The 10570-nt window shown below is 42.1% G+C and overlaps 1 long non-coding RNA gene across 1 annotated transcript; it reads left to right on the top strand.

Annotated features, from left to right (window-relative positions):
• The first annotated feature begins 2650 nt into the window (after positions 1 to 2650).
• Positions 2651 to 9679, top strand: LOC132837272 (uncharacterized). The gene is made up of 3 exons (XR_009647495.1): positions 2651 to 2852; positions 6332 to 6442; positions 9228 to 9679. It is a non-coding gene; the product is annotated as an uncharacterized LOC132837272 (long non-coding RNA).
• Positions 9680 to 10570: the final 891 nt, after the last annotated feature.

Below are 10570 nucleotides of genomic sequence, written 5' to 3'. Positions count from 1 at the left end.
CAGGCAGCATCAAAGAGGCAGGAGAATCAACGTTTCAGGCATAAACCCTTTTTCAGAAGCCTGAAGAAGGGCTTATGCCCAAAACGTCGTTTCTCCTGCTCCTTTAATGCTGCCTAACTTGCTGCGCATTTCCAGCAACACATTTTTCAGCTATTTACATAAATGGTCTGAATGTGAATGTGCAAGGCATGGTTAGTAAGTTGGTGGATATTACAAAATTAGAAAGTATTAATGACAACAAGGAAGAGGTTATCAACAATTACTGAGGGATCTTGATCAGATGGGGAAACAGGGTGAGGATTGGCAAATGCAATTCAATACAGATAAGCGTGAGCTGTCACACTTTAGAAAGTCAAACCAAGCTATTAATATAAAGGTCCAGAGACGTGAGTGGAACAGAGGATTCCAGGACTGCAAACATATGGTTTGGTGAATGCAGCATAATCGGGTGATAAGTTGGTTAAGAAGGCATTTAGCATGCTGGCCTTCATTGGTCGAGACATTGAACATAAGAGTTGGGACTTTATGCTGCTGTTGTATAAGTCGCTGGTGAGGCTGCAATTGTAGTCTCGTGTACAGTTTTGAGCACCCTGTTATAAGAAAACAAGTTAAACTGGAAAGAGTGCAAAGAAGATTTATAAGGATGTTGCCAGGACGAGTAGGTTTGGGTTAGAGGAAGAGGTTGTCCAGGAAAGGATTTTATTCCTTGGAACGTGGGAGAATGAGGGGTGACCTTATAGAGGTATATAAATCATCAGGGGCACGGACTGATTAATGCAAATAGTCTTTCTTTCCCTGGAATGGGGAAATGAAAACAAGAGGACACAGGCTTAAGGTGATAGGGAAAAGACTTAAGAAGGACCTGAGGAGTACCTTTTTCAAACAGACTATGGTGCATATATGGAAATGGACTGGAAGAGAAAATGGTCGAGGCAGGTGCAATAACGACATTTTTACAAAGACATTTGGATAGGTAGATGGATGGGAAGAGTTTGGAGGGCTGTGGACCAAATGAGGGCAACTGTAACTAGCTTAGTGGGAACCATAGTTGGCATGGACCAATTTGGACGGACGGGCCTGTTTTCCTGCTGTATTACTGGATGATCCTAACTCTCTTTTTAAATAGTAAGGTTGCATCATCAACCGTCCAATATGCAGGCATTATCCCAACATCCCCAAACAATCTGTCAGATCCTTGAACACTGTCACCAATGCAACCATTAATTCTACAGCCAGTTCCTTAATCACTCTGCGATGAAGATTGTCAGGCCCTGAGGATCGATCTCCCTCCAATCTCATCAATTTCCTAGCAATATTCCTTTATTTCCCCCAGCCAATAACTTCTGTATTCCCCATCATTTCCAGCACATTTTTCATCTCTTCCTGTATGAAGACAGAAGTGAAGTATAAATTCAGTTCAGCAGCCATTTCTTTGTTCCTCATTGCAAATTCTCTTGTTTCCTAGTGCAATGGACTTAGATTAGTTTTCAGCAATACTTTTCTATTTGTATTTTTGCAGAAGCTTTTACAGTCAGTTTTTATGTTCCCAGCAAACCTACACTAATACTCTAGTTTCCTCTTCTCTCGCAATCTTTTGGTCCCACTTCGGTGACTTCTCAACTGCTCCTCATCCTCAAGACTACTCTTTCTTTGCTTGCTAATTTGAAATCCTTTTTGTTTTTGCATCTAATGCTGTCTGAAACATTCCCTGTAAGCCATACTTTGGCCACTGTTCCCGTTTCACTTAAATCAGGTTGGAATAAAGAATTTTAGTAGTTGACTTTAAATGGTCGTCACTGCCTACCCACTGTCATACTTTTCAGTAACATTTCCCAATCCATCATAGCCTACTCACGCCTCAAACTATGATAGTTTACATTATTAACATTCAGAAACCTAGTCTCAGAATCTAACTCTCCATTCTAACGAGAAATTCTATCATGCTATGAATGTTTATCCCAAGGGATCTCTCACAACTGCACTATCATTCCAACAAAAAAACAATCTAAATGAACAAGCATATGGACGTACATAGAATAGTGTAGGTTAGATGGGCTTCAGATTGGTATGACAGGCAGGTGCAACATCGAGGACCGATGGGCCTGTACTGCGCTGTAATGTTCTATTTTCTATGTAAATACATAAAGCTATTCAGTCTATAGCCATACTTTCAAACTGATTTTAGATGGAATGGTGTCAGAAATACCGGCGAATTAATGATTAACATCAAATGCAGAGTTGAAAATGCATCAGTTAATTGCTGCTGAAGTAACTCTACAGAGGCCGGTATTCAGTTAAGTCATCCTTGACTTACGTGTGTATAGTACATGACACGGACCCAGACAGCTCAGAGCTGGCTCCTAAATCTCTGCCACCACCGTTTACATCTTTCAACCAGGACTGTCTGATGGGACTAGGTTAACAGCCCCAATCTGGGAATTCATATTCTAGGTATTCCACCCGGCTGACATTGTCACACTCACTGTAATTGTGAAGCAGATATCCAAGCAACAGACATTGAAGATGATTAATCAAAATCTTATGTTTTACATCACAAAATATTTTAACCACTCTGTCAATTTCAGAAAGTCCGGTGATATTGAAGGTGAATCCCAGGCTGCAGAGAGCCGGTGATTCCATCACACTGAATTGTACCTGTGACCAGGATCACCTGTGTGGGAGAGGACAAATTTCCTTCTACAGAAACGAAATCCTTGTGAGTTCTGATTCTGTGTCTCACAACATCTATCACATTCACCAAGCGACTCCAATGGATTCAGGATTGTACCGCTGCATGGTTTTCCAGAACCATTTGATGTTCACGTCCCTCCAGGTGGAAGTCACTGTCCAGAGTGAGTGAACCGAGTGGCTGCGTTGCGGTGGGAGGTGTGGGGAAAGTCTAACACTGGATGGAAACCATAGTTCACGAGAACTGATGTGGCTAAATGGAAATGGTGTCTTTCGTTTATCATCTTGAAACCAATCAGGATACTTTGCAAGAGTTCCAACTCGAGCAGGAGCAGATTCACATTGGCTATGGAAGAGAGTGGATTGATTGGCTGTCTGGTTCCTATGGAACATGCAACGGTCAATGCAACTGCTCAAAATAGGTCTCTCAGTTTGCCTGAAATCTTCACGTCATCTTCTATTGCTTTTAGAATAGTCCCAGTTTTTCTCTCCAAATTTAGCTACTGGAAATGAGGGTGAATTTCAAGAGGAGTGTTCCATGATTGCTAAATCACTGATATTCACATCTGCCGTATTCCTCAGATCAGATTATAACTGGAGATAAGTTGGATGTCTGTGGCCTCTTACTGTGTAAGCTGGCCTAATTCTGTGCAAGGGTTTTCCATTTGCTCAATGTGTGTAATTTGATTGTTCTCAGGCTGTGAAGACCATAAGATGTAGGCCATTCAGTCCATTCAATCTGCTCCACTATTTAACAGTAACCTTTTTGATCTAAACATCCTCAACTCCACCTTCCAGTCTTCACCCTCAAGCTGCCCCATGCCAAAGCTCCAACTGCACCCCCATCACCCACGATATCCCCTGCTAGTGAAAAGTCTCTTCATCTCTGTTTGAATATACCTCATAACATAGCCTTAACACTCCTGTGTGGTAAAGAATTCCACAGATCATCTCCGTTCACAGAGGGTAAGTTCCTCCCCATTCTGTCTTATTCTGAGACAATGCCCCTCTGGCCCTCGACTCTCCCACACAAGGGGAAATGATTTATTTCTATCTGTTATTTCAATTCCCTCTATGAATCTTCAATCAGGTCACCTCTCATTCTTCTAAACGCCAAACAGGCACTGCGAGGGATAAAGCGCTTTATTTCCTCCTTCAAGTTCAGTCTGATTTAGTTCCCATTCTTTCTCCTTATTCTCTCTCACTTTTTAAAATGTCATCATTGCCCTTAACGGGCATTGCTTTTTAATATGTACTTAGCCACTCGGGTGTTTTCTTTGTGGTGGAAAATCGTATACATAATCAAGTCCTTCGATAACAGTGTCTTTTCCTACTGTCTCACTATAACTACAAATAGAGAAAACCATTATATATATTAACACTGGTGATTTGGGGGACGAAAATAAAATGAAGAGTGCTGTGAGCCAAATAGGCACAAGAGAGAAAGAAAAATGAAACATCACATTCCCCCCTCCCCCCCCCCCGCCTCTTGTGATGCAGAGTACTGTCCCTTCTGCTGAACCAAGAGACCAGGATTCAAGACCCAAGTGCTCCAGAAGTGTTCAATAACAGCTCTGAAAGATTGGTTAGAAATAATGTTTTAATAAAACGACCCCCCTGCCCACTCCCATGCTTGGCTGTCATTGTGGCGAGAGCAATTGTTATCTCCTACCGCTCTCAAGGCCTTTAGATAGAGGTGAGCACTGCAATAGATACAATTCTTTCTTTTCCCCCTAAGTCCATTTTGGTTTGGCCACTTTCCCTCAATCCTCCACATTTTTAATGGCTTTCATGGTCAAGTTGGTGATTCACTGGTGACGGCTCACAGCTAGAAAAGAGGGGAGAAAAGAAAAATGTAGGTTCAGAGATTTTGGTCTTTGGCAAGCTGTGTCTGATAGCACATCTGGGTTAAAAGAAAATTAAAAATGAGACCGGGTTCTGGTTGTGCTTTCTAATTTTAAAAACATAATGAAAGGCAGGGTGATTTGGTGATGGGAAAGTCATTCAGTTAATGTCTTAGTACTCAAAAGAGAAAATGCTGAAAAATCTCAGCAGGTCTGGCAACATCTGTAAAGAGAGAAAAGAGCTGATGTTTCGAGTCTATCTGACCCTTTTATCCAATGTGTTAGTACTTCTGGTTATAGAAAAAGAAAATGACATCAAACCCAGTGTCCCTCTTGTGCAGTTATATTCATATCCGTGTGTCCTTAGAGAGGGAGCACACCATGTCCATCAATTCTCTCGATTTTTCTCTTACACCCACTCTAACCTTTGATGGCTTATACTGCCCAGAATGGGCTTTGCTTGTCAATACCTGATTGGCTGGTTAACTCGTGGCAGTCTATGGATAAAAAGAAAGAAAAAACGTCATGCTGATTTGAAGGTGGAGGAAAACAATTTGCTTAGTTGTAGCCACCTCAAACCTCACTGGCCTGCCATCCCAACCCGAACCAGTCTCATTTGCCTGTATTAGGTCCCCAAGCTCTCTAAACGTTTCCTAGCCATGTATCTATCCAAAGGTCTTTCAAATGTTAGAATTGTTACCGCCTTCACCACTTCCACTGCAGCTCATTCTATGTAAACACCACCCTCAGTGAGAAACAATTGCCTCTCAGGTCCCTTTTACATATTTCCCCCTCACCTTAAACCTATCCCCTCTAGTTTGAGGTTCTGCTCTCCTGGACCTCGGATACGGCCTGGCCTGCTGTGCTTTTCCACACTATTCGACTCTAATCTCCAGCATCAGCAGTCCTCACATTCTACTGAGGGGAAGGCCTTCGCAATGCACCTTATCTATGCCCCTCATAATTCTATAAACCTGCATAAGATCACCACTCAGGCTCTTACAATCCATCAATAAAAAAATTCTGGCGTCAACTGCCACTGTGTGCAGTTCCAGTCTCCGCATTATAGGAAAGATGTCACTACTTTGGTGGGGGGAGATGGGGGTGGGGGGGGGGCGTAGTTTGCAGAGATGATTCACCAGGATGTTGCATAGGATGGAACATTTCAGCAATGAAGACAGGGTGGGTTGTTTTCGTTGGAACAGAGAAGGTGGGAGGTTTGGTAAAGTTGTGTAATATTGAGGGACATGGATATGTGGATGGGAAGTAGCTGTTCCCCTTAGTCATAGGGCCAAAAACAAGGGGTGGTATCAACTTAATGTGAAAGACTAGAGTCCTAGAGGGGATTTAAGGATCCGTTTTTCACCCAGAGCACAGTAATGTCTGAAATGCACTGCCTGGGAGGCATGTAACCTCACTATCTTTAAGAAGTACACAGATGTCCACGTGGTGTTTCTTCACTTTCATTGAAATTGGCCTACAGTGGATATTTGGGCAGGAGTGTGCGTTTTGGTAGTACAGGCTTGATGGGGTGAATGGCCTCTTCGTTTTTTATATGCATCTGGTTTCTAGAAATCCCTTCCACCCACCAATTCAGGCAAACCCTTACCCTCCCTTCCTTCTATTTTGTGGAGAACATAGATACATTCTTACACTTCCCTGCTGATCCGAACTCGTCGACTTTCATTGTAACCATTCGAAAGTTAGTCGGATATTCAATAAGGAGTTTGGTCCATCTCTGCTTTTCAATCAGTTCCCGAACACACAGCGATCTAAATTGGGTTTTTCTCCTTGTGCAGAACGAGACCACACTGTTGTGACTTTGGTGCATCTCTGCCTCAGTGTCTTCATGCTCATTGTGATGGTGGTCATCATTGCTGAACATTTTAAAAATGGCTTAACACCTACAGGTAAAATTGTGATTATTGCTTTGGTTCTAAATCTTCGATATTCCCTTACATTTGTTTCCGTTTTCTGCCTTGGCATATTCCACAGTACACTGCCGACAGTTAGCTGAGCAGACAGTTTGTTAATACAGAATGATGGCAATACATAGGTTCTTTCCTCACACTGGCCGATATTACCATGAAGGACTCCCCTTCTCCTGCTCATCCTGCACCTGATGTGCAATGGCCCTCAGATGAAAATCCAACCCCAACACTTTTCTTTCCCTCCCTCTCCCTCCAGCAAGACAGCAGCCCTATGATCCATTGGTAGTATGGCCTTTCCAAATGTCTTATAAATGTTGTAGCTGTAACTACATCTACACTTTCCTTTGGCAGTTCCATCCTGACACCAATCACACTCTGTGTGAAAAAGTCACCCCCCAAGTCTCTTTTAAATCTTGCACCTTTCTAATTCACCTTTGCCCTCTAGTTTTGAATTCCATTCCCCTAGAGAAAATATCTTGGCTGTTCCCCTTATCTATGTCCCTCACTTCTACAAGGTCACCACACAACCTCTTCCGCTCAAGGGAAAGAGGTCCCAATGTCCCAAGCCTCTTAATCTCACTCATATCCTCCAGTCCCTGAAACATGTTTGCAAATCTTTACTGCACCCACTCCAATTTAATAATATTCTTCCTATAGCAGGGTGACCAGAACTATCTATAGTCCTCTAAAAGTGGCATTATCAACTATAACTTTAAAAAAGAAGCTTTTTTTGTCCTTTTGAATTTTTGAGTGTTACAGTTACAATTGGAAATTGTGTGATATATTTTCTCTTTTAATCCATTTTCTACTTAATTATTTTCGGTTAGCTAGGTCTATCTAAACCTTTGATTTCTCATTCCTCCAACCATAATTTCAATGTTTGTTCGCACTCCCTTCAATGATGAGCTCATCAGAATATCGCCACATGGTTGAATATTGTTACGCAATGGACTGTGGTGCCCAAATATTTTATCAGGGCAAATGCAAGAAATCCTCAAAAACAGATGAAAACATGTTATGCATTTCAGCAACTGAGCAGATGGAATCATAGCCCTATACTTTCTCTCTCTGAGACAATTGCACGGTCAAATTAACATCGAATTGATAACTGATGTGCACAAGGAGGTGATGGCCTAGTGGTGTTTTTGCTAGAAGTATTAATCCAAAAACTCAGCTAATGTCACGGGGAACCTGGGTTCAAATATCACTACAGCAAATGGTAGAATTTGAATTCAATATGATAAGAAAATTTAGAATTAAAAATTGGAACCGCTATCATTGGAAAAAGAAATCTGCTTCATTTTTTCTCTTCAGGGAAGTAAATCTGCAATCCTCATCTGGTCTGGCATGCATGTGGCTCCAGACCTACAGCAAAGTTGACTCTGAATTACCCTGTCAAATAGTTTAGCAAGCTAATCAGTTCAAAGGCAATAATACTGGGCAGTCAGAGGCACCCACATCCCACATGCTCATTTCTGTGATAACATGCATAAGGTCATCCAGATCTCTCTGCACTAAAACACTGTGCAGATTCTCCCCTTTTAGAGAATGGCCCTTTTTAAAACTTTTCCAACGTCACACTTAACAACATCAAACCCTGTCTGCTAAATGTCGATCAATTCACCATTCACATCTTTCACCAAGTAAGGGGATCAAAATTGTACACCATAAGAGCCAAAATGTTTTTATGTCTGGTCATGATCAGATTCCAGTTAAAGTATCCCCATACTTTGGATAATGGAATAATCAGCACTAGTAACATTTACAGAATGTTAAGGGGAAATGGTTAGATTGTCAATAATCAGACATTTAAAAAAATTTCTTAACTTAATAACGATCTCATGGATGCTGAAGTAAAGTAGGAATACTGTTTAGCTTGCAATGCATGCCCTCAAATGCCTGAAATGGATGGCTCCAGTTGTCAATTTATTTGATCAGACTGCTATCTTTATCAACCTACCTTACCCCTGACTGCCCATTTACCCATTCACGAGTAGGTACATTCTCTGCTTCTATGGACTTCAAAGTGAAGGGAAGGGATGACATTTGAAAACTGAGATGAGAAGGAGTCTGGGGAACACATTGCTGCAGAGGGCTGTGGAGACCAAGTCAGTGAGTGTTTTTAAGACAAAGAGAGATTCTCGAGAGATCAGGGGATCATGAGTTATGAGGAGTTGGCAAGAGAAAGGTTTCTCAAATTCAATCAGTTCCGATTGAATGACAGAATCCATGATTTAAAAGGTTTAATTCTGCTACTATATGTAATGGACTTACGTTCACATGGGTACTCATGTGAATCCTTCACCAAAATAATTAGCTCTACACTGAATTTGCTTTTTGCTGCTTATTTATTTGTCTTTCATTTCAAGCCAATCCCTGTTCTATGATATAACCACAGAACATTCTCTATGTGTGTGCATTTTAAATGTGCAGGGACCCATAACCTGAGATGCATTCTACCATTTGCTGTAGTGGTATTTGAAACCAGGTTCCCCGGGACATTAGCTGGTTTTTTGGATTAATACTTCTAGCAAAAACACTACTAGGCCATCACCTCCTTGTGCACATTAGTTAGCAATTCGACGTTAATTTGACCACGCAATTGTCTCAGAGAGAGAAAGTATAGGGCTATGTTTGCATCTGCTCAGTTGCTGAAATGCATAACATATTTTCACAATGTTTGCAGGATACACATAAGCTAACATTTTGCCATGCATTCCATGTTATTACGGCAATAAAATGGTCTTTTGTTAACTTTCCGCAGGGGAGTGAAAGGATCTGACAAGACAAACTGTTCACGACTCCACAACAGGAGTGTAATGCTCGAAGTGGGAATCGATTAAATTACTGTTTCTAATGTTTCTTCAGAAGATGGGTTACAAAGTGTGCTTTCTGCTAGTTGTTAATCACTGGTACCTTCACTCAAGCTCCTCCCACTCTCTCCCCCATCTGCATTCAGGAAACTGCGAAGCTTCTCATCCAATCATATATGGTGCGAGAGGCCCTTCGGCCTATTGAATCTGTCCTGCCAAATACTGTTATATATTTACAGCTGCTGCACTTTACAGCCCATTGCCTCGGATTATTATTATCCTCTAGGGGAAGGACTTAATATGGAGCCACCTCGCTGTTCCTCCAAACCCAAACAATCCACGTTCATCCTAACTGCCCCTCTGGGCAAGTAGAATGGACAAATGTTATGTTTGCATGCAACAACAGTCTGCAAAGAATGTTAGTTGTATTTACGCAAGGTTTGAGCGAAGAATTATAAAAGAGAAAGTGAAGACTGCAGATGCTAGCGATCAGAATCGAAAAATGTGGCGCTGGAAAATTACAGCAGGTCAGGCAGAATCTAATGGGCAGGAGAGTCTATGTTTCGGGCATAAAGCATTCATCAGGGATGTATTGGTGGGTGGGGAAGAAGGGGCTGAAGGAAAAAATAGCAAGGTGGGAATGGGAATGGGCTAAGTTAGCTGGGAAAATGATAGGTAAGTGCAAGCGGAAGGCAGGGTGGAGTAGATGGATGGGAAGGAAGAAAGATAGACAGATAGGACAGTTCAAGAGAGGGATGCCAAGTTTGAATGTTGGATCTGGGAAGGGGGTAGGGGAAGGAAAATGAGGAAACTCGCAAATTCGATGTTGATCCCATGTGGTTGCAGATTTATACGGTGGAAAATGAGGCATACTTCCTCCAGTCATCACGTGACTTGAATTTGATGGTAGTGGAGGCCCAGGATTTGCATGTCCTTGGCCAAGTGGGAGTGGAAGTTGAAGTAATCAGCCATATGGCGGTGAGGGTGTTTGGTGTGTGTTTCCCAGAGATGTTCTCTGAAACTTTCTGAGACTTGAGGGGACCACACTAAGAGCAACATAGTGGATCAGGTGTGTGGAGCTGCAGGAAAAACCTGTGCCTTATGTGGAAGGATCATTTGGGGCCTTGCATAGAGCTGAGGCAGGAGTGTGGGCACAGGTTTTGCACCTCTTGCGGCGGCAAAGGAGCGTTCCAGATGTGGACATTAAGATGGTTAGGTACGTGAACACAAGTAAGGATGGGGAGAAAATTATATCTCTTGTAGTGGGGTCTGATTGTAGATGGCAGAAATTGAT

This window comes from Hemiscyllium ocellatum, chromosome 49 (genome assembly GCF_020745735.1).
Source record: "Hemiscyllium ocellatum isolate sHemOce1 chromosome 49, sHemOce1.pat.X.cur, whole genome shotgun sequence".
Classification (NCBI taxonomy): Eukaryota; Metazoa; Chordata; class Chondrichthyes; order Orectolobiformes; family Hemiscylliidae; genus Hemiscyllium; species Hemiscyllium ocellatum.
Note: the sequence above shows the minus strand (reverse complement) of the source record. Positions and strands in the feature narration are given on the sequence as shown.